The 23,361-nt window shown below is 41.5% G+C and overlaps 1 pseudogene; it reads right to left on the minus strand.

The window, feature by feature from the left end:
* Nucleotides 1-1,054: 1,054 nt before the first annotated feature.
* LOC113926762 lies at nucleotides 1,055-20,616 on the minus strand (annotated as a pseudogene).
* Nucleotides 20,617-23,361: the final 2,745 nt, after the last annotated feature.

Below are 23,361 nucleotides of genomic sequence, written 5' to 3' on the forward strand. Positions count from 1 at the left end.
TGGTTTTTTGGGGGAAAAAATTTTAAAGAGGAAAACTACTTTTTGCTTATTTATCTTAAAATGGTATTTCTTCTGTGTCGGATAATGCCTACGATCTGTATTCAATATAAGAACTATTTGCTCACTCATTCAACAGCCTAGTTCAACGGAAGGAAAAGTTTTGGAACCAGATGAACTTGAGTTCAGATACTGGTCCTGTCCCTTACCCTCAGCAAATGACTTGCCTGTTCTAAGCAGTTTCTACATCTGTACAATGAAGATAATAATGGGATCCTCTACAATTGCTGCTGTGAGGGTTAAATGAGCACATGGCAGGAACTCCTCAAATTTATGGGAAAGTGCTTTGCATTCTGCAAAGGGCTATGTGAATGCCTATGATAGTGATGTTGTGAGCAGGTGGGAAGAAAAGATAAGACCAGCAACCCTGCAAACAAGTAACAATTATTTGAAAATTAGGGCACAAAACAGCAGAGAAGCAAAAGGACTTTGACAAAGTAACTTCTTTATGTTAAGAGGAAGTCTGATTTTGTTTTTAAGTGTTTGATACATCTGTAAGAAGAAAACATCATCACCCATAAGTACAACCATCAGAACTACTCAGTAAATACCTAGTGATACAGATATTTACACAAAATAAAATTCCCTGGATGTACTGAGATAAAAGGAAAAGTGAGGATCAAGTTCATATAGAAGCTTATTTACCAACAATTAATTTCCTAAACACCGCGATAATGATAGTAGGAATTGTGACTATTTGTTCACTCTATAGTTATATCAGGCAATGTACACACATGGCTCATTTAGTCCATACCACAACCTCATGAAATAGGAATTATCACTCCCTTTCCATTGATAAGGAAATAGAAGCCCCAGGAGGTGTTGTGACTTTCTCAAGGTCATACAGACTAAAGGAGGTAGAGTAGAAGTACAAATCCAAAGTTTGTTCAAAAAGAGCACATACTTTTACTCCCCAGATTCTGCTAACCTCATGAACATTTCTCCTTCCAAGCAACATCACTTGCCTCTGGGTGTAAGGTTTTTTTTTTTTACCCAGTTACAGTTCATCCCTCTGGTCAACACAGACTTCTTCATTTTTACCCAGAAAGGCTCCTTTGGCATCATCTTCCTTCCACTGCCTGTCATTTCCTGGTTCCTCAGCAGAATCCTCTTCACTTCCCCCTTCTTCAACTCCCCAGATGTCATCTTCTCTTTCCTCCTCCTTTTCTTTTTTCTTCTTGGCTTCTCCTGCCTGTTTTCTTTTTCCATTTCTTCATGTAGTTCCCTCCATTGCTTCTCTTTGTCCTGCTTAGAATGTAGAATTTCAAAATAATTTACAAATGGTATAAACAAAGTTAACCCACTTTAGAAATGTTGGGTGTCTTCCCACACTCTTAAAGATTTCTGGGATGGTATTTGTTTACATACAAATTTTCAGTATGTGTGCAGTGGAGAGAACTCTGTGTGTGTGTAATTTGTTCATAAATAAAATTGGTTCAGATTCAACAATCGTTTACTGAATGCCTACAGCATTGCTAAGCATAGTGCTAAACAATCTACACACATAATCTCTATTCCTCACAACCATCTATGAGGTAAATGTTACTAGTCCCACTTCCTAGATAAGGGATCTGAGGTTTGGACTGACTAAATGACTTGCCCAAGCTGTATAGCTAGTGAGTGGTAGAACTAGAATTAGAAACCCAGGTTTTCTGGATCTGAGTCTGTTCCCGTTTCTACTATATCCAGTAACACAATCTTTATGGAACTCTTTGAATTTGCTTTTGACCTGTGATCAGTACAAGCTTGCAATAGGTCAGAAATGGGACTCCTTCTATGTTCGCTAATGTGCACATCTAGGTCCCAGAATTTGACCCCTAGAGCCAACTTCATAGATTTTTCTACCCAAAGGGTCATTAAAGAAGGGATACAATCTAAATTCCTCTAGGGCTTTAATCTTCACCTAGAGTATCTGAGCCAACTGGTCTTTTACCCAGTTTTGGGGGATAAAGCTAGACTGAGAACCCGCAAGCCCAGTAGGCTGGGTCTTTCTAGAATCCTGCTGAGAGCAAATGCTTGACATCTTGTTGTGTTTCCCGCATTTATTAGAGGAAAAAACTTTCTCTTTCAATCAGGCCTTCATTTTCTTATGTCTGGAAAGTACTGGCTACAATTAAGAACTTTATTTCTCCACTTCCCTCTCACTGCTCTACTCGCTCATCGGCCTCCACCCTCCTTTCTTTACCAAAACTGCTCTTGCCAAAGGTAACCAGAGACCACCAACTCCACCAACTCCTCAGCTCCACCTGGACCTACAACAATCCATTGAGCCTATCTATTTTTCTTTTTATTAACATATAATGTATAATTTGTTTCAGGGGCGCAGGTCTGTGACTCATCAGTCTTACACAATTCATGGCGCTCACCATAGTACCTACCATCCCCAATGTCCAATGCCCAGCCATTCCATCCTTCCCACCCCCATCCACTCCAGCAACCCTCAGTTTGTTTCCTGAGATTAAGAGTCTCTTATGGTTTGTCTCCCTCTCTGGTTTCGTCTTGTTTCATTTTTCCCTCCCTTCCCCTATGATCCTCTGTCTTGTTTCTCAAATTCCTCATATCAGTGAGATCATATGATACTTGTCTTTCTCTGATTGACTTATTTCACTTAGCATAATACCCTCTAGTTCCATCCACATTGTTGCAAATGGCAAGATTTCATTCTTTTTGAGGGCTGCACAATATTCCATTGTGTGTGTGTGTGTGTATGTATATATATATACACAACATCTTCTTTATCCATTCATCTGTTGATGGACATCTAGGCTCTTTCCATAGTTTGGCTATTGTGGATATTGCTGCTATAAACATTGGGGTGCACATGCCCCTTTGGATCACTACATTTGTATCTTTGGGGTAAATACCCAGCAGTACAATTGCTGGGCTGTAGGGTAGCTCTATTTTCAACTTTTTGCGGAACCTCCATACTGTCTTCCAGAGTGGCTGCAGCAGCTTGCATTCCCACCAACAGTGTAGGAGGGTTCCCCTTTCTCTGTATCCTTGCCAACATCTGTCATTTCCTGACTTGTTAATTGTAGCCATTCTGAATGGTGTGAAGTGGTATCTCATTGAGGTTTTGATTTGGATTTCCCTGATGCCGAATGATGTTGAGCACTTTTTCATGTGTCTGTTGGCCATTTGGAGCCTATCTATTTTTCGTTAGACCTCAACCAGCTCGTGTCCTCCCTTTTCTCCTTTATTTATTTCTGTGTGATCACTCTCTTATAAACATCCTCAATTCCCTTGCTCTCCCTTAATTAAGCAAACCCTCAACTCGGTTAAATCCAACTCTCCATGCTTGCACCTGGGAGAAAATAGCTAGAGAAAACAATAAAACCAAACCTGTTGTTCTCATTTTAAACTTATTATGACTAAATTCAGGTGAGCCCTTAGTTAGGTGAGCCAGTGAGCCCACTGTATTTCTGTGGTTGATTCACTCTACTTCTCCTTGGATAACTATTTCTCATCTTCTTCTTCTCCTCAAACTTCCAACACATCTTTCTCAATCTCAGGTTAAGTTGTTAAATCTCACTTCCTATTTCACAATCAGAAGAAATTTTCCACATACTCTCTGGCAGCCATGGAGTTATGCCACATGGATTTTCCTTGAAGAAGAACCTGTCAATCAGTGGTGAGGAGTGCAGTGAGCTTTTAGCTTGTAGCTGTAGAGCCTGGGGATCTACTGCAGCGTTTGAACCTAGGACATGCTATTCCAAAGCAGCCCCCAGACAGTGGCTGAGCATGGAGGGGGTGCTAGGGTCTGGCCATTCCTAACAGAGAACTCCTCTATAGGCAGTCTTTCCCCTGGAGCCCCGTTGGGTAGGTGAGACTTTCTCAGAGCTGTGCTGCCCTCACAGCAATTCTTACCCAATCCTTCTTTCGCAGGTGTCAGACTTTTCTACCTATTTCTGTACCCTCTGCCCTTCATCTCTCCCCAACATTATTCCCAATAAATAGCCTACATTTCTAGCTCCATCTTGGTGTCTGCTTCCCAGAGAATTCAACTGATAAAAACCCCTCACTACCATATCTACCCACCCACCTGTTTTTACTCTCATGTTTTCATTCTTTACATCTGCAATTATGGAAGAAATATCCATACTCCTATGGAAAGCCAACTCATCTTCCTGGGCACTAGATCTCATCCACTCTCATATTCTCAAGGATGTTGCTCCAGAAATTCTCCTCTGTATCTCCTATATTGATTTCTCTCTTTATTGGATCATACCCACTGGCATACATGTAGGCAGGAGGATCTCTCTCTCTCTCTCTATATATATATATATTAAAAAAAAATCTTGACCAACATTTTCTACTACCTACCACCCTGTTTTCTCTACCTTTTTTACAGTAAAATTCTCAAAAGACTAGTCTATCCTGGGAGTCTCTAGTTGTTCTCCTTCCTTTCTTTCTTGAATCCATTTTTTCCCCTGTATCTCTCCGTTGAAACTGTTCTTGTCAGAGTCACATGAACTCCATGTCCTAAAAACAGTGGTCTATTCTCAGTCTTCATCTTTCTTGACCTTTTGACACCAGTGATCATTCTTTCTCCCCTTAAAATATTAGATTTGCGGGACGCCTGGGTGGCTCAGTCGGTTGAACGGCTGCCTTCGGCTCGGGTCATGATCCCGGGGTCCTGGGATCAAGTCCCGTGTCGGGCTCTCTGCTCGGTGGTGAGCCTGCTTCTCCCTCTCCCACTCCCCCTGCCTGTACTCGTGCGCTCTCTCTCTCTCTCTCTCTCTCTCTCTCTGACAAATAAATAAATAAAACCTTTAAAAAAATAAATAAAATAAAATAAAATAAAATAAAATATTAGATTTGATCTATAGGATATTACTCTTTCTTGGTTCTTTTCCTACCTTGCTTGCTACTCTTTCTGTCTTGTTTGCTTGTTCCACTTTATCTTCTTGATCTCTAAATATCGAGGTACCCCAAAACTTATCCTTGAATCTCCTTTACTCACTCCTTAGGGGATTTCACCCAGCTTCATGGGGGCTTTCAGTATTACCTGTAGGCTGATTTTGATTCCTGAATTTATACCTCTTAACCAGTCTCATACTCAATTGCCTCTTTGACATTTGGATTTCTAATAATCATATGTGACTTAACATTTAACAATTATGGTCTTTTATTTCTGTCCCCACCCCCACCCCCAAATATGCTCATTTTTTTGTTCTCTATCTCAGTAACTTCATCCTCTAGTCACTTGAGTAAAAAACCTTGGAGCCACCCTTGTTTACTCTTACTCATATTCCCTATCTACTCCATCACTCCTGTGAGTTTTGCCTTCAAAATGGATCTGAGCTTTTCTTTTTACCTCCACCACTATCACCTGCTTCTGCCTTTGTTCCACTAGTCTTTTTTTATTCCTGTCATCTTTTACAACATAGCAGCCAGAGTAATATTTTAAACTGTGAGCCAGTTCATATCACTCCTTTGCTAAACATGTTTCCTGTGGTTCCCCACTTTACTCAGGGATATGGACCTAACTACTCTCATTCTCTCTCACTCAGGTCTAATCACACTGGGCTTCTTACTCCTGAGTAAGCAAGTTATGCTTCTACTTGGGTGACTTCGCATTTGCTATTTTTTCTACCTGGGTTTTCTTCCCCAGATACCTGCTTGGCTCCTTCCTCCAAGTCTCTTAGATGTTGTTTACTCAATGAAGCCTCTCCTGACCACCCCTATAATAAAAGAGCAAAAACCTCATGATCATAGCCTTCTCTATTGCTTTATTGTTCTCCATAGCTTATCTCACACATATGGTATTGACTTATTTATATTTTTCTTGTTAGTCTTTCCTAACTGAGTGTAAGCCCCATGAGGACAGAAACTTCTGTTTTATTTCACTGATAGATCTTCAGGACCTATAACAGTGCATTCAATAAATATTTGTTGAGTGAATGTATGGTTTAATAACAATGGGTACCATACATTGAGCACTTACTGTATGCCAGGAACTTATAAGAGAGTTGCTATCATCATTCTCAAATTATAGATGAGAAAACTGAAGATCAGAAAGGTTAAATAACTTGTGCAAAGTCATACAGCTAGTAAGTGATGGAGCCTGGATTTGAACCTCAGCAATCTAACTCTAAAATTCACGCTCTTGCTCTTACTGAAACTGGAATTCACTATAGATCATATAACTGTGTACCAATCATTCTTTAAAAGATTTATATTTAGCAATATCATTTTTAATCTTTGGTAATGTTTCATGTCAGACAGCAGCTTTTCTGATGTAGTATATAAATAAGCACTGAATTCCCTTGATCTGTAAATTTCACTGGGTTAGAATTAGTTTCCTTTTATTTTTCAATAAAGAATTTTTTTCTCTAAAAAAATTAAAATAAAATAAAATTCATCCTCTTAACCAATATGTAACATTGCCTCAACAAAACAATATTAGATGATAACCCCAGAGTAAAAACAAAACAAAACCAGACTAAAAAGTATAAAAAGGCTTCATAGAGTTTTATTTTTCCATGATGACTACTGCCATGCTTCTTTGGAAATAACAAGTACAAAAGTCTCTCAAAAAGGTTTTTTTGGGTGCTTGTGCTTTGCTGGTATTCTAAGCATGAGCTTAATCTGCCTACTAGGTAATCAGACCTGCCACTGGCCACAAACCTGCTTGAATGGAACTTCCTGCAGAACCAGGGAGTCATGAAGCCATTGTCCCAATTATTACTCCACCCATAAAATAGTTCTAGGAGAACAGGAAAGCTGGTGAACACCACCAACACCTTCCTTCTTTCTCCAAGGCATGCATTAGATATAGGCTCTGCAGCCACCTTCTAGATCACCACACTGTGAGCAGGGAGCATGACACAGAAGGAGTGTGACTTCTAATTCAACAAGTTTAAGGCTGTGCATGACCTTGGGCAGTTTATATATACTCTCTGAATCTCAGTTCCCAGATCTGAAAAATGGGAATAATATCTGTCTCGTTAGGGGATTTTGAGGGCTAAGTGGGATAACTTTTGGAAAGTGCTCAAGTACAAAGTTGTTATATGTATGTTTCCTTACTTATCCCTCCTCTCAGGAACATGTGACCAGCAAATGAGATAATGACTATTAGGCTGCTTTTGCAAATGTAAAGAACACTGCACAACTGAGGAGTCAGACATCTGGAATTCAGAGTGGGGCAATACCTTACTTTTCTTATTTCAGGTCTTATTTCCAACCTCTTCAGCAAACTCTTCATCATTTGTAAGAAGGTAATTGTCAAAGATGCTACCTGATTTTACCTGTTGAAATGAGAACAGTGGGATTAGAATGAGGTTGAAGGGCTTAAAAATTCACTTGCTAAGTGCAAATTCAAAGGCCATGGGCCCAGAGATTTTAATCAATAATTGAGGCAGAATGAGGGAATACAAAGGTGATTAATAATACAGAGGGTCCAAAATGTTGTACCACCTTAGCTGATCCACTCTAGAAGAAAGTTAATTTACTAGTTCCCAAGATTTGTTTTCCTCAAACCTCTGACCACTATTATGAAGAAATTTTCATCACTTTGCTAGGCTCCAAATTGCTGCCCAGTGGCTCTTGCCCCAGCTCATACTGATGGGACCTACCTTTGATGCCACTTGGAGATGCCCTTTTAAAGATTCTCTCTTTAATGTAATCAGAAAAATGAAGAGAACATAAGAAAAAGTTTTGACAAGAAGTATGAGCAAAATTTAGATTCTCTACCATATTTCTCTGTTTTCTTAAAATAATATATTTAGTATTTACAATTAAAGGAAAAGATGAACTAAGTCAATGGCATATATATAAGTCCAGTGTGTGTTAATTTAATGATAAAGGAACAGAATACAGTGAGCATGAGTCATGGAGTCAGACAGACCAGTTCAACCACATATTAGCTGTATGACTTTGGGCAAATTACTCAACTCCCCTGAGCCTCTTCCCTCATAAGTAAAATATTGAGAATAACTCCCTTGCAGTGTTAGCATAAGAATTAGGAATAATATATGTAAAGCACAGTGTCTGGTAGATAATAGTCACTCAGTAAATGGCAATAATTATCATAACTTTTCAATATCTGGATCTGTTTCAGAAGGAGCAAAAAGAGGGCCATTCTGTATTTCTTTACTTTAGCAGTGTGTTAGTTAATTGTGTGGGAGCAGTTGTGTGACCCAAAGAAAGTTTGCAACATGAGTTATCATGTGTCCCTCCTCCAAGGTTTGAAAAGTTTTGTTTTGTTTTGTTTTGATGAGAAGACTTTTATTTGGCTTGTATCATCCCACCAACCCTGCCCCCAACAGAACAAATAACAAAATAGCTGCTTTGAATAGAGATTGTTATTTGCTCTGAGCCATTTTTTATCTGGTTTTAATAATTCCTTGTACAACTTTAAGAGATTTTTTACCTTTGCAATTTTTTTCCCTCTTTTGAGTTATCAGCAGTCTTGGTTAGAGAACAGCTCATTTATTGGCTCTTCCATTTTCCTTACTCCCACAAAAAAAATTCCTAATCTTCCCTGTTCTCTTCAGTGCCCCTTTATTCCCATCCCCCTCACACTAAACTCATGGTTCTCCATTCAAGTAAAAATCAGGACGCAAGGGCCAGTTCTGCTTCCTAAAACTTGCTAGTGGAATTATCTTGGTCTACATAACATCCTCTCTGTGCCTCCATGTTTTCATCTGACAAATGGAAGAAAATAGACCTTACGGCTTTCTTCATACAGTTCTTAGGAGAAAACAATGCACAAGAAAGCACCTGGTTAGACTGTAAAGCCTGAAAAGTTAGTTCACGGAAAGTTACTTGTTTCCTGTGGTATATCCCACTGGAATCATAAAACGGAAAGAGTGTAGGTTTGGGCACTTTATTGGCTATCACATCTTGACAAGTCAAGTTACCTCTCTGAGCTCTCTTCTCCCTCATCAGTAAAAGGGAGATGGTAAGTAGTCCTCCAGCCTCACAGACCATATGACTTAAGGGATATCAATGTGCTTTGCATTGCCTTTGGTGTCATTATGCTCATATTGCCTTTGGTGTCATTATTCCTTCAAAGATCATAAGAGGTCCCAAAAGTAAGAGAAAGAATTGTCTTTTTTTTTTTTAAGATTTTATTTATTTATTTGAGAGAGAGCACAAGATCACAAGTGTGGGGGCGGGGGGGGGGGGAAGAGGGAGAAGCAGACTCCCTGTTGAGCAGGAAGCCCAATGTGCGGCTCAATCCCAGGACCCTGGGATCATTCCCTGAACAGAAGGCAGACACTTAACTGACTGAGCAACCCTGGCACCCAAGAGAAAGAACTTTCTTTTTTTGTGGCCATCTCTTCCCAGCCTCTGCCTGATCAAACAATGCAACTACTTCTGCTTAAAAACAACAACAACAAAAGCAAGGGGATTGTGTATCCAGGAGTCAGAACAAAGGGTGAAAGGGTCAGGGACCAGGCAGGAAAGTTGACCAGCTTTCTAGGCTAGGTCCCACCAGGTGGACAACTGGGCTCACAGAGCCTCTGAAGGCTGGAAACCCCAGCTGGGCCAGGACAGGTGAGGGAATCCCCACCTATCTCCATGCTGAGAGTCACTAGGCTTCTCAAATAGGGTGCAGGAACCAGGTGGTAAACTGGATGTATCCAGTTAGTTAAGTGTGTCCAGTGAAGTAAGACCTGGGAGTATCAGACCTGATTAGAACCTAGAAGGAAAGGATGCCTGCAAGGATAATAGGAGCATGATGCAGAGCTTTGTCACAAAAAAACAACAATCTAAAGAGATAATGCTGGAGTTTTAGAACTGTAGTCTCTCAGGCTTTATCCCAGACATGCTGGATCAGAATCTGCATTTTAATAAGATCCTCCAGTGATTCATATGCACATTAAAGTGTGAGAAGCATTCCTTCAGCATGGTTTAAATTCTCAAACAGAAGGTTTGCCTGCTTGGAGAGGTTGCTACAACTCAAAACAATTAGTGCCAAATCATTTTAAAATTTTGTACAAAATTTTTAACAAAGATGCAGTTTTAAATGTATACCTTAATGTTTTCAGTGAAAAAAAAACTACAATGCATTTTAAGGAAACAGTCAGATTAGGCATATTAACATGACCACATATTTATACAAGATATAGAAAGTTCCTATTATTTATTAAAAAGAGACACCTGAAAAAAGAGATAACAATGGGAACTTGTGCAAACTGTATCCACATTCTTCAGATAGGAAAGGAAGGAAAGGACATGTCTTCCTTGCTTCCTTCCTTCCCTCCCTTCCTCCCTCCCCTCCTTCTCTCCTGAACCCCTGCCGTGCATGTGGCAATTTATATACATCATCTCCCTGCACTCCTATGCTGGTCTCACTGAGCCAGGAAACCAAGAAGGTGGAAAATAAATAAACCAAGAAAACTTCATATAGGGGGTGTCTGTCCAAGAGCCCTTTGGCAGCCCTGTACTATAGACAGATTTCCCTGGCTGGCCAGATTCAGATTTCTCTGGCTATGGAATCTTCCAGGATACACTCAAAGACAAGTTTCTAGAGGCTCTATTGTATAGTAGTAAATAAAGGCTGACAGACCTTTGATTCCTGTCTCTACCATGCACTAGCTGTGTGCTCTTGGGTGCATCGCTTGACATTTCTGAGTCTCAATTCTGTCAAATGTAAAATGGGATAATAAGAGACAATAGTACTTATTTTACAGAGTTATGAGAATTAAGGGAGGTAACATAGGTAAAGCATTGATCCCAGGCCTGTGTTTAACAAAAGTGAATTCCCTTACTCTCCAAGGGAATTCCAAGGCTATGTAGATTGCAGGGGTTTTGTTTTTGTTTGTTTTTTGTATAGATTGTAGTCTTTCAGAGGCCTTCTGGGCTAAGACCTTCATTCTAGGGCCAGCACTTGAGGTGCTCTCTTCTCCCCTGAGTTGGGAAAGAATCCTTCCCATCTTCAATAACAGGTCTCGGGGGAGAGAGACAGAGAGAGAGAACAACTCTGTGAAGGCCTGAGTATCTGAGCCCCTCTCTTTCCCTTCCAACCAGAGCCAGGAAAGATGATTGGAAGAGAGAGAAAGGCTAGGTCAAGAATTGCCATCATGGGTCCCCTGGGCGGCTCAGTCAGTTGAGCATCTGACTCTTGATTTTGGCTCAGGTCATGATCTCAGGGTCATGAGATAGAGCCCTGCTTCAGGCTCCACACTCAGCAGGGAGTCTGAGATTCTCTCTCGTCCTCCCTCTGCCTCTGCCCCTCTCTGTACTCTCTCTCACTCTCTCTCTCTCTCTCTCAAATAAACCAATAAATCTTTAAAAAAAATTTTTTTAAAGAATTGCCATCATGGCTTGGGTCAATCACATCTGACGTCTGTCTGGGGATTTTATTAATTTAAAGATTTTATTTATTTTAGAGAGAGAGAGGAGCAGGAGGGGCAGAGAGAGAAAATCCTGAGGCAGATTCCCCACTGAGTGGGGAGCCTGAGCCGGGCTCCTTTCCAGGACCTAGAGATCATGACCTGAGCCAAAAACAAGAGTCGACTGCCTAACCAAATGAGCCACCCAGGTGCCCCTGGGGATTTTAATATTTCAAAATTTCACCACATCTCTGATGATTCCCTTTGCGCAAAATCAGCCCCAAGAATCATGCGGGACCAGCAAGGCAATATAAAGTACTGGAAGCCTGAATCTGGCCTCAGAAAGACCTATGCTCAAATCTCAGCTTTTCTTTTCACCAAATGTGTCTTTGAGCAAATTATTTATCTTTTCTGAACCTCAGTTTATTATTATTATTACATTTAGAAATAGGAGATTTCATAGTGAGAATCAACTAGTATTTGCAAAGTCTCTAATATGGTACTTGGTACATGGTAGGGACTCAGTACATTTTAGCTATTGTTGTTATCAGGACAAATATAATTAGTCCCATTTTAAAGATGAGCAGTTTGAGGCTTAGAAAGATCAAGATTCATTCAAGTCTTGTGATTTCTAGCCTGCAACTCCACTTTATGAAAACTTTAGGGGGACTGTGATCAGTGGCTCTGAGCCCAGAGAACTTTACCTGCCAAAGGTCCAGGCCAAGAACTCTGATGTTCTAATAGTGACAAATGGTGAGGTCAGGCTTACATTGTTTGTCTATTTCTGGATGAATCCACTCCCCCTGGTAATTGGGATTGTCAATGATCTGAGATTTCCATTGTCCCTAAACAAAGAACCAAAGAGTGAACACGGCATCAGTATTTTCCCATAAGACCAATCAATTTACAAAGACAGTTGTATACCAGAGCAGGATTCCTGTAGTTTCTTTCTGTTTTTTTGAGCTAATGCATGAGACTTCTCCAAGTTCTCCTTTCTACCTAGAGGGAGCTGAACAGGGTGACAGAAACCCATTCTGAGCCTGGTCCCATCTCTGTGCCTAAGTTCTTCATGAAATTAAGAAAATGTAGCTTCACAGGGAACACCATTTAAGGACTTTGGCACTTGGGGCCATTCTCTTCCTGATATGTAACACAGGAAACTGTGGCCAAATAAAATCATGCTGGTGTCAGTTTTATCTCTGGACCATTTGATAGCTGATTTCTTTAGTTTCTTCTCACTTCTGATAGGAGGTCAGGAGTTAGTCCTTAAGGAGAAGTTCCCCATCCCCACCCCTGACACCTTTGGTTCATTCATGTCCCACTTTTCCCTTTCAGGATCAGTGCTAAGATTTCTGCTTCCTGACCCCAGACCCATTTCCTGTTTTGACCATGTTCCTTTAGCTGCTTTCTACCACTCTGGACAAACCGCTTGTCTAGCTCTTCCTGGACCTGCCCCTTCCAGCATCGACCTCTACCAGACCACCCTGTCCCAGGAAGGCACAGCCCTGAGAGCAGGGCCCAGATGAGGCTGCAGTCTTATGGGCAGTGGGTGGTGGGGCGTAGTGAGAGAAGACCACAGGATCTCAGAGTTTCTTTTCTATAAATTAAATCTTACATCTCTTCTGTCTTGTTTCTCATGCCCATTGCAAGGAGAGGCCCCCCTCACCTTATACTTCAGGTTTGGTATCAGAGGTCCTTCCTACTCCCTATCCATTGCCTCATTCCAGTCCTCTGGCTTCTTGACGTTTCTGTTTGGGATGTATTCAAAGTCCTCCCAGTCCTAAAACAAAATGTTCCTCCTTGAGGACAGGTGAGTGGGCTGGGATGAAACTGGGATCCATATAATCAGGCTAGACCTGGCTCCTTAACCCTACCACCCTCCTGTCCTTACCCCTATGAAAGCCCAGCTCAAGATTCTGTAAACAAACCCAATACAGGAGAGAAAAAGCCTTCTGAGAGAAAGATTCTGAATCCCAGGAGGATTCTCAATCCCTGGATTGTCCTATCCATAGCTATATGTAGTAGAGCTTCCCAGTGAATGATAATAAATCAGTGAATATACTCCACACACTCCCCATATCAATAACTCTGGAATCAGAGATTCAGGTTCAAAGGCTGGTGCTAACGTATTTGTAGTTGGCAAGTCACTTCATTTTCTAAGTGTCAGTTTCCCTATTCATAACAGAGATCAGGGCACACTGTTCACAGAGGCTGCCAGAAGGATCAATAATGTCTCAACCAATGTGACTTACTTTCCTCTTTCCTCCACACCTCTTTGGATACCAATATTTAGCTGGACATCTCCTTGAGGGATTAATGCCCCAGTTTCTGCTTCTATTCCCCAGACTTTTTTTCCCATCCCCATAGCTGACCTCTCCACCTGCTTCCCTGACAAACACTGTCTAATCTCAGGCTTCTTATCTTCAGGATCCTCTATTTGCAGACATTCATCCCATTTCCTTGGTTTCCAGGCACAGAGGTCTTTTATCTTCCTGGGAGGTAGGAAGTCCCAGTCATCCTCCAGACCCCCAGCTGCCACTTGCTAGTTGTTGATTTTGACCTCATAAGTAGCATTGGGGCAAATGATCAGAGCGTATAGGTAAATGTCTTTATTGATCTAGAAAGGGGATGGGGAATATTTCAGCCCATATTGGACATCTTTGGACCTCAAGCATTAAATGCACCACCAAAAACAGTTCCTAAATGCCACCCCCCACATATCCACAAACATATTTCACCACATCCCTCATCCCATTTCAGTGGTTAACCCAAATAGAGACTCTGGATCTCATTCTCCTAAGTACACACTCCTTTGGTTTCTCCTAGCCCCTACCCTTCTTCCATCGCGGCTCTGTTCATTTTCTGGTCTTGTCTGTTTTTCTGTCTCTCCCCTAGATTGTAAGCTTCTCGATGGGAGAGGTCATGTCTGACTCATTTGTTGTGTCTGCAGCTTCCAGCACAAGGCCTACCCCAGAGGAGGACCTCAGGGAGCCCCTGCATGTACAGTCCTGCTAACAAAGGCCTTGAGCCTGAACACAAGTTCTTCAATGACGCAAACCCTATGGGCTTTTCTAGACTCAGTTCCTGCCCCTCTCTGGCACTCTAGTTGTGCCAAATTTCTTGCAAATTTCTCAAGTTTTCTTGACTTTTTTCATGTGATTACCTCTTCCAGGAATTAAATCCTCCCTAAAATTGTCACTCTTTCACAAAACCAATTCATGCTCATCTTTCAAAACTCAGCACAGGGAAATCCTCTAAGAAGCATTTCCTGAGCCTCCAGGTTATGTAGGGGGCTTCTTCTGTGCTTCCCCAGACCCTCAGCATACTAAGTAGTCCTCTCCTTTTTTTGATTTGTACCTTCACTGGACTGTGAGTTCTGTGTGGTCAGGGGCCATGTCTGGCTCACTCTATCCCCAGCCCAAGGCCCAACACAAAGTTGGCATTGGGGAATGCCTGTTGAGTTGTTAATAAAATCCAGCTGCTATCCTCCAACCAACCTAGATCTCTCTAACCGGATGTTACTAAGATACCCATCACCCATATTTAAGCCCAGCACTCCCCATCTCCCCCATCCCTTCAATATCTAGTAGTGGGCAACTAGACCATGCCAAACATTCTTCCAAGGGGGGACCTTATCTGACTTCCGGGCCTTTTAGAAACTGCTCCTATGTGAACTTCTGTAATTTATAGCACTTCTCTATATCTATTTTTTTTAAGATTTTATTTATTTGACAGAGAGAGAGAGACAGCGAGAGAGGGAACACAAGCAGGGGGAGCGGGAGAGGGAGAAGCAGGCTTCCTGCCGAGCAGGGAGCCCGATGTGGGGCTCGATCCCAGCACCCTGGGATCATGACCTGAGCCAAAGGCAGATGCTTAACGACTGAGCCACCCAGGTGCCCCTCTATATCTATTTTCTGATGGTATTTAATTTATAGGATTCTTGTAAGGATCAAGTGAGATAACATATATAAAATGCTTATCCTTCTCCCCCAGGCTGAGGACCAGCCCACATACCCACCCTGCATTTGATGGTCTTTTTGTTCTCATGGTATTTCCCTTGGTAGCAAAGGATGACCTGTATTTTGTTGTTGCCAAAGCCACAGATATCAGGGCCTAGAAATTAAATCCTAATGCGTGATTTTATACCATTTTTAGGCAGTTTGCCTGGTCTGAGGCTAAGACAGACATAGCCTATGTATTAATCAGGGTCCAGCAAGAAATAAATAGCACACTCTAATTTAGGATTCCTTGAGGGGAATTTAATAAAGGAACTATTTACAAAGAAGGGGGCAGGACATTGAGAAGACATAAGGAATAGTGCTGTGCTGTCAACTAGCAACAGTAGGGCTCTTCCTACCCCTATCCTTGCAAGGAGCAAGAGTAGTTACCAGAGCCTGGAAGAAAAAAAGTCCTGTCGGGAGGGTGGCCAGGAGGGAGGCTGTGCCTTTCAGTTGAGAGACACAGCTTTCTTTCCTCCCTCTGATCTCCTGCCAAGGCTTCAATTGACCAAACCCAATCAGAAAGCCCCTCCTGTGCCAGGTACCTTATACCAAATCATTTAGTTCTCGAAACAAGCAGCTGTTACTATCTCCACCTTTAGCTGGGAAAGTTGTGGCTCAGAAAAGTTAAGCCATTCGCCCAAGGTCAAAGTGCTAATAAGTAGCATTGCTGGGATTCAGCCCAAGCCTACCGAGAAACAGAGCCTGGGGTTCTTTCTGCTTTGTGAAAACTTTAGAGGCAATTGTTGATCGGTGGCTCTGAGCCTAGAGAGCTTAATGTGACAAAGGTCCGAGAATAGGTTTTAACCTAGTTTTTCAACCTCATTTCCCATGTTATTGCTCTCTGGCTATCCTAAACACACACGCATACACACACACACAAGGTGCTCTAACCATACTGGTCTCATCATTTTTCTACTTGCATTTCTATTTCATGCCTCTGAGGTTTTGCACAGCTTCCTCTGTCTTCATTATATTCCCTCCACCTCCTTCTCTGCCTGTTAAAATATAACTCATTCTTCAAAGAACAATTAATACCCCCTCCAAAAAGCCCCCAGTTGGACTGAGTCATGCATCTTTTGTGGTCTTATAGCTCCTCACCAGTATCTTTTTAAAAGTATGTCTTTCATTCTGCCTTTTAAAAAACAATTCACATTGCCTGTGTCCCCACCAAATAGAAGGCAAAAGTGTGGAATAGAAAAAGTACAGGCTTTAAGCCAAATGGATGGGGTTCAAATTCTGGCTTCCCACTTACTCATCTTGGGCAAATTTCTTGCCTGTTTCCTCATCTGTAAAATGGACCTGATAACAGCTGAAAATGGTTTGATTGTTTGACCATTGAAAAAATAATATTCATGTGAAAAAAAATCACATTTGAAAATTTATTTTCAATTTCCCTACTACAACCACCTCGCACATACACACATATAAACTCCTTGTGATGAGGGTGGATTCTGAAGAGAATAGAGATGGGCAACAATATTAGCACTGTGGGGGCATTTAAGCATTTAGGGCCCCAGAGTGCTATATCATTCTATGCATGGATGAGATTGAAAGATGAGAGAGAAAGAGTTGGGAGGAGGGAGTGCACACAGAAAAAGGAAAAAAAGCTGAAGAGGAGGATTTTGGTAAGGGCTTGAAGCAAGAGATCTGAAACTCCCTAGGAAAAGAAAGAAATGTTTAAGGAGAATTTTAAGGAAATTTTTGCTGTAACAAAATGTGGTGCAACACTTTCCTCTGACTTTGCATAAAAACATTCAGTAAAATTCACATTCTTCATCAGTGCTTTGGGAGTTGGGTTAGTTTTTGTTGTTTGTTGGTTTTTTAAATCTCAACCACCGTTCAAGGTTGGAGTGAAGTAAGAGCTAGACTGCCCTGAGGAGGCCTAGTGACATAGTGAGGTTAGAGATGCAATACTCTGGACTCATTATAAATGCTAGATAAAGGTGATTTCCCTGACCTTCTGTGCCTTCCCTCATCAAGGGCTGGAACCTCCTTCTGAGCACAAAGCCTACTGTAGTAGGTACATTCTGAGAGTGTCTACACAGTTTCTGGTTCCTTTCTCCCTTTTTGAGAACTGGGGAATGTCTCTCTGTACTACAGCCTTGTTAATGCCATGTGGCTCTCTACCTCTTTGGTTTACTTATACTGACACTTAGGTTTAAAGTGCTTTATTTTCAGGACGGCTGGGTGGCTCAGTCGTTGAGCGTCTGCCTTTGGCTCAGGTCACGATCCCAGGGTCCTGGGATCGAGCCCCGCATCAGGCTCCCTGCTCAGCAGGAAGACTGCTTCTCCCTCTCCCACTCCCCCTGCTTGTGTTCCCTCTCTTGCTGTGTCTCTCTCTGTCAAATAAATAAATAAAATCTTAAAAAAAAATAAAGTGCTTTATTTTCAGGTTGTTGCAGAATTTTACTGCATAGGAAGGTGAATTAGAAATTTCCTATTTCAGGTGAATCTGAGTCTCTTCAACAATTACAGTGGCTCTCATTAAGACCTCATGGGGCTTATACTGACTGCTATCAGAAAGCTTATAAACTTGATGTAATACTCGGATTCTGAATGCACATCCTCCTGGTTCAGGGTGTCAGGAAAGAGTTTCACATACCCGCCACCACAGTCGATGCCTTGCTCATGTTTTACTGAAAACTGAACCACCAAGGTCTCATTCTCATTGCTGAATGGCATAAACCTGGATGAAAGGGCACAAAACTTGGCATTTTCACTGGTCTGGAGACCTGGGAAAAGAGAACCAGAATCTTTAGGCTTAAATCTCAAAGAACAGCCAGACCTAGTACTCGGTCTCACCAATCTTTGGTACTTTCTTACACACCTACTATGTGCCAGGTGCTATGCTGGACACATTACCTTATTCAAGCCTCAGAAGAATTCTGCAAAATGGGTATTATCTCTACAAATTAGGAGTCTGAGTTATAAGGAGGTGGAGTGACATGCCTAGGCCCACATGGCAAATAAGGAACTAAACTGGGATTTTAATCCATGTTTCTCCCCCTTATACCATTCTGCCTTTGATTTTCAAGATGGTTAAATACTGTTCTGCAGCTTACAAAACAAGGCCTTGTTTATCCCGAGACTCACAGAACATTTCTAGTCTAAGTACATTACCTTATAGATGAGGGAACTAAGCCCCAGAGAAGGAAAATTATCCAAGATCACATCGTCACAAATGGCAGACACAGAAGATAAGTCTCCTGACTTCAAAGTCAGCGGTCTTTCCATTATTCCATGCTGCATGCTGCTATCCAGCTTACTGGTTATGACTTTGTCTGTCACTTTAACTCTCTGAGCCTCAGTTGCCTCATCAGAAAATGTGGATAATTATTCCTACCTCATAGGGATTCCATGAAAATCAAATGGGTAAGAGCTGTGAGAAGCACTTTGTAAACTGCCAACATAAAATGCAAAGGGCTATCATTACTCATGCTTAGAGAAGATCCTTCTTCCATGATTCCATAGCTCTCTGTACTTCCCTGGGTCACACTAGATTGCAAAGAGGTTTATTTCAGTCTCTTTGAATAGTTTTTAAGCTCCTGAAGAGCAGGGTCATCTTTATGTTCCTAGCATCTAGGCCAAGGCCTGGCATAGAAGTGTTCAATAAATAAGTGTTAAATTGCACAGAAGAAGCACAGCTCCTGATTCAGCTGTCTCTGAAGTGCTTACTGCACACCAGTGCTAAGCACTAAACACTTTCATGTCTGTTGTTGCATTAGGAACTGTCTGTAGTTTAAAGAGTATGCTTACTTCCCCCGAAGACCTCACATGAGGCTAGAGTAGCTAGGGAAGACTGCAGGGAAAGGGAGTGGGCCCAAGAAAAAGAACACTGAACCCATAAGCAGAAGACCATAAGCAGAATCTCGGCTCTACCAGATCCTGCTATGTAGTCCAATCTCAGTCCATTACTGAGCCTCATTTGTACCCAAGAGCCCTTCTAGACAACCAAGGGGAACCTAATGAACTTGAGCGGGATGAGATATGAGGAGCAACACAGAAGAAATCAAATTGAGGGGAAATGGGTGGCTATGCAGACTACTCCCAGAACCACCAAGAAGCTGACATCCCACGAGTCAGTCTGTCTGCAATTCTCTCTCCTTTGGAAACAATTTTCCAGAGTGGATTTAAATGAGATTCTAAATGCTCAAGCCAGTTTGTAATTCTGTCCTTCAATAAACATGAAAATGAGATTCATAACAGTAGCCAGGAGAGAGAAGATGGGAAGTTACTCCTGGGGACAATCAATGGATTCTATTTATAGGATAAAAGCTTTCTCAGACAAAAAAAATAAAGAAAGAAAGAAAACCTTGCCTGTAGACCTTGTCCTCAGAGCTCTCCCTTCCCTCATTACATTATTTGGCTCTTCTAGCAGCCCTGTCTGATGAACATGGCAGTTGATGATTATCATCTCCATCTAATATCAAGGCTCAGAGAAGTGAAAAGACTTGCCAAATTATGCAGCTAGTGAGTCATGGGAGTTAGCCTTAGGTCTGTCTGCTCCACTCTCCTTTGTATCAAGCTGCTCTAGGGGAAAGCAACATTTGGAGGTTATACAGTGCTTTTCCTTGTTTCAAGTACAGTGTTATATAAAAAATCCCAGGGTGGGGGAAAAGCAGGCTAGTCCGGCAGTAATGAACACAGTCCTGGAGCCAGACCTAGAATCCAATCTCAGATCTGCCTCTCACTAGCTGAGTATATAGCTTTGGGCAAATTACCCATCCTTTCTGGGGGCCCCTCTGCAAAACTGGGAACATAATAGTAACCATCTCATGAAGTTGTTAGGAAGATTAATGGGGATAATGGGTCTAAGAGTTTAGTTTTGAATACCTGTTATTTAAAGATTTTATTTATTTACTTGAGAGAGCACAAGCAGGGGGAGTGGCAGGAAGAGGGAGAAGCAGGCTCTCTGCTGAGCAGGACCCTGGGATCGTGACCTCAGCCAAAGGCAGACGCTTAACCAACTGAGCCACCTAGGTGCCCCTGAATACCTGTTATTTAATAAATAGACATTATTATTTTTGTGGACAGTTCATTCTTTTCCATCTACTACTTTTTTTTATTCTAATGAAGAGAAATGAATTGATAACATGTGTAAAAACAATTGTATAAAAGTCAGAACTTTTTTCCAGTCAATTAGTATATTCCTGAATTCCAGCATTTACCTTTATCCTTTCCTTTGTCTCTGTAAAATTTTCCTGTGGTAAACTGAAATTACCATAATCCATCCTAAATTTAGATTCCACCCGTCACTTTTTCCATCCATCCATGGGGTAAAGAAGAATTAAGGAACATATAGAATGATTTGTGTTTTCTTTTTTTTTTTAAAGATTTTATTTATTTATTTATTTGACAGAGAGCGAGAGAGCGAGAGAGGGAACACAAGCAGGGGGAGTGGGAGAGGGAGAAGCAGGCTTCCCGCAGAGCAGGGAGCCCGATGCGGGGCTTGATCCCAGGACTCTGGGATCATGACCTGAGCCGAAGGCAGACTCTTAGCAAATGAGCCACCCAGGCGCCCCTGATTTGTGTTTTCTTAAAGACAGTAAGATGCGCTAAGGCTGACCAAGCCTGCAGGAACAGTAAGGGAATATCATGGGATAACTCTGATATTTCTGAAATCCCCTTCACTATTTGATGCCTAAACTCTACCATTTGTGCCCTACCATGTGGAATGGCTTGACTACCAAATATTTGAGTCACTTATACATTAAGGCTCCACCTACCCTCCTCTGTAGGAGTGAAGTCCTAAAAACCACCATGGCAATATAAGGTTGAAAGGCGTGAGGTATTCTCTTAAAAATAGACAGAAAAAATATGGTTAGGGGAAAAAAGCCCTTATACATATTTATGTCTAATAAGATAAAATAATAAAATCACTTCATCTCAAGTAAAGAGATTAGTAATACCATTTTATACTTCTTGAATTAGTAATGATGATATTAAATAATCAATTTCCATTTGCCCTTTTTTATTCCTTAAACTTTTTAGACTCTCCCTTTCAGTTTTGAGAAGATGCTGACAAATTTGTTCTGCTTTGGCATAGATGGCATACAGACAAAGAGGCATTCTTTTTGGGACCTGGCACTCCATCCAAACATTCAGTGCCTTTCTGATTTTATGCCTCATTCTTTCTGATTTTATGCTGACTCCCACTTCCCGGTCCCATGGGGGTCCAAGAGTCACAGGGCAATTTGGAAGCTTGAGATGGAAGAAGCCTTGGGGTGTAGCCTTCATTTCATCTCTCCCCACAGCTGAATGGATATTTCTTAAATTCCACTACCCAATATCTAGGGTTATTGCCTTAGCTCTGCCCCTGAAAACCCTACTTCAACGCATATCCAGGAAGACCTGGATATGCGGTCCTGTCAGCTCCTGTGACTCAAGCCTGACAACTCAACTACCTCCCCCATGGGGCCCAGGGGGTGGGTTTGCTTTCCCCAGTCTTCCCCTATCTCTCCCAAGATCTCAGTGTTAGGCAGGCCAAGACATCTCAGTGACCACCTCACCCACTACTCCTGGTGGTGGGGCCCCAAGAGCTCCTTCCCATCTAACATTGCTGTGGTTAGACTGGAGTGATTACTACTTCCCTGACCACAGTTCGTCCCATGAAGGATAAGGATTGTTACCAAAGTCAAAAGAGCTGTTATATGTTTGGCCTTCGTGTGGGTCCCTTAAAAATTTCTCCTCATTTACTCCGATGGATAATGCTATGAAAAGATACTATTAGTTTCATTTTGTATTTAGTAAGTGGTGGATCTGAGATGTGAACCCGTCTGATTTCAGACCCGACCTTTCTTCTGGAATAAGAGGGAGATACAGGGAAAAGTGCTATGAAGAACAAAAAATTATATAATCATACTAACAGCCACTGTTCAGCAACCATATGTCAAGCATTGTGCTGAGTGCTTCCCATGCATTAGCTCATTGCATTCTCATGACAGCTCTGTGACGAATGTGCTATTTTTCCCCCATTCAAAAGATGAGAAAAGTGAAGCTTAGAAACTTGTCCAAGAGCCCAGTTTGTAAGTAAGTAGGCAAGCCAGATTCAGACCCAGGCCTATACAACACTAAAATCTTTACTTTTAACCCTTATGCTATATGGCTTCCCATGAGGTAAAGTGTGTGAAAAGCCCTTTATAACCTAAAGAGTGCACAGCAAAGGTAAGAGACATAGTCCTTTACAGTTTGTAATTAATAAAATTATTTGCATACAATTTGAGTAATGTCTGTCTTCCCCAGACACCACCAGACCGGTAGGTTCCATAGCTATTTTACTTACCATTGTGTCCCAGTATCTCACACAGAGTTAATTGCCAAAATATTTGTTGAATGACTAAGTGGATGTATGTATGACCTTGCCTTTTGCCTATGCCATAAGATTCTCAGCTTTACAAATAAGATTGACTCATTTGTTAATCCACTTGACAAATGTTCATTCAATTTAACAAGTATGTAGAAACAGTTGTACAACTTTAATCTTGAACTCCATGGTAAGAAAGGTTAGGGCAGAACTCAGAACTTCTTACGAGTAATTATTTTTCTGAGTGAACAGTATTGATACAAATCAAACCTGACACAATTGAAGATGTTCCAAAACAAGGGGCTTTTCTTTTTAGGAGAGCAGTGTCACATGGTTAATAAAGTTCAACTTTAATGTTTTAGACTTTTCTTCTTAGCATCATAACATCTAAACATCGCAGAAGGCTCAAGCCAAATGACTCTTAGTGGTCATTTCGTCTGACCTCCTCATATTACAGGCAGGGAAACTGAAGCCTGGAGAAGGAAGTGACTTGCTTACAGACACAAAGTTGTCAGCTGCAGAGCTGAGATTAGAACCCAGTTCTTCTGCACCCTGGCTCTGGGTTCATTGTTCCTTCATTCAACAAATATTTCTTGAATATTCACTTTGTGCAAGGCACTAGGCACACAGACATGAATCTGACAAGTTCCCTTTAGGGACCTATGAGCTTCAGAAAGCTCAGAGTCTGGTGGAAGACACAGACTAGTAGAGAGTT

This window comes from Zalophus californianus, chromosome 4, assembly GCF_009762305.2.
Source record: "Zalophus californianus isolate mZalCal1 chromosome 4, mZalCal1.pri.v2, whole genome shotgun sequence".
In the NCBI taxonomy this organism is placed as follows: Eukaryota; Metazoa; Chordata; class Mammalia; order Carnivora; family Otariidae; genus Zalophus; species Zalophus californianus.